At 47.8% G+C, this 1,110-nt stretch overlaps 1 protein-coding gene across 1 annotated transcript in view; it reads right to left on the bottom strand.

The window, feature by feature from the left end:
* The window catches only part of LOC104991300 (membrane-spanning 4-domains subfamily A member 7-like), a 16,802-nt gene extending 15,698 nt beyond the window's left edge, over positions 1-1,104 (bottom strand). Inside the window, exon 1 of the mRNA XM_010843719.1 lies at positions 1,099-1,104. The gene's annotated coding sequence lies outside the window, so the exon portion shown is untranslated. The remainder of the gene's footprint in view (positions 1-1,098) is intronic.
* Positions 1,105-1,110: the final 6 nt, after the last annotated feature.

Raw genomic sequence — 1,110 nt, 5'->3', positions numbered from 1 at the left:
ACCCCGTGGAGCCTGCCAGGCTCCTCTGTCCATGTAATTCTCCAGGCCAGAATACTGGAGTGGGTTGCCATGCCCTTCTCCAGGGGATCTTCCCAGTGCAGGGATTGAACCCAGGTCTCCCACATTGCAGGCCGATTCTTTTCCAGCTGAGCCGCCTGGGAAGCCCATTCTGACAGTTACCATTATCAGCAACGCCACAAGGAATATCTTTGCCCCTCTGTGGTGCCACGTCTATTCAATTACCTTCTGAGAGTAACATTTAGAAGTGTTTTTAATGAGTTTAAGGCTACACTAGTTGAATTTTGACACGTATGGCTGGGTTTTAGGAAGAATTCTATATCACCAAGTTTCTTTATGACTTTGCAAGAAGGCTCCAGACTGATGCCATTGTCTTCAAGCTCCACTGTCTGAGAGAGCTCCTTTTTCCTTCCACATTCATCAAGGGGAGATAAAGTTGTGGTAGCTCCCAACTTTGCAAACACTTCTAAAACCCCAACTTTGAAGACAAGTCACCACTTGGAGGCCACCTGCTCTGCAAAGAGCAATTTTCTGTCTTACAGAACTAGAATAGAGCAGTGGGGCTCGGTGCTCAGGGTTCAATCTAACTGCACAGTGTTAGAACACAGAGAGCGTGTTCTGTATAAGACTGACACACCAGGAAATGCAGAGAATTATAGAAAATCATCCCCTCAACATCTTGAAGGAAACCTAAGAATCATTTCACTCCATTCTCTGATTTGGAAAGTAAATAAACAGAAACCTGGGAAGGCTTAGCAAGCCAAGCAGGGGGTCAGAGACAGAAAGAGAGTCCTGTTCCTGGCTGCCCATTTAAAGGATGGTCCTCGCCCTGCAAATTCATGATCCAAGTCAAAAGAAAACGTGAAAGCGTTAGTTGCTCAGTTGTGTCCGATTCATCGCGACCCCATGGACTGCAGCCTTCCAGGCTCATCTCTCCATTGAACTCTCCAGCCAAGAATACAGAGTGGGTTGCCTTCCCTTCTCCAGAGGATCTTCCCGACCAGGAACGTGGGTCTCCTGCATTGCAGGCAGATTCTTTACCATCCAAGCCACCTGGGAAGCCCAAACCAAGGTGCCTACCTGTTCCTGCAG

The sequence above is a fragment of the Bison bison genome, unplaced genomic scaffold (assembly GCF_000754665.1).
Source record: "Bison bison bison isolate TAMUID 2011002044 unplaced genomic scaffold, Bison_UMD1.0 scf7180017864185, whole genome shotgun sequence".
Classification (NCBI taxonomy): Eukaryota; Metazoa; Chordata; class Mammalia; order Artiodactyla; family Bovidae; genus Bison; species Bison bison.
This window is presented reverse-complemented; position numbering and strand designations above follow the sequence as displayed.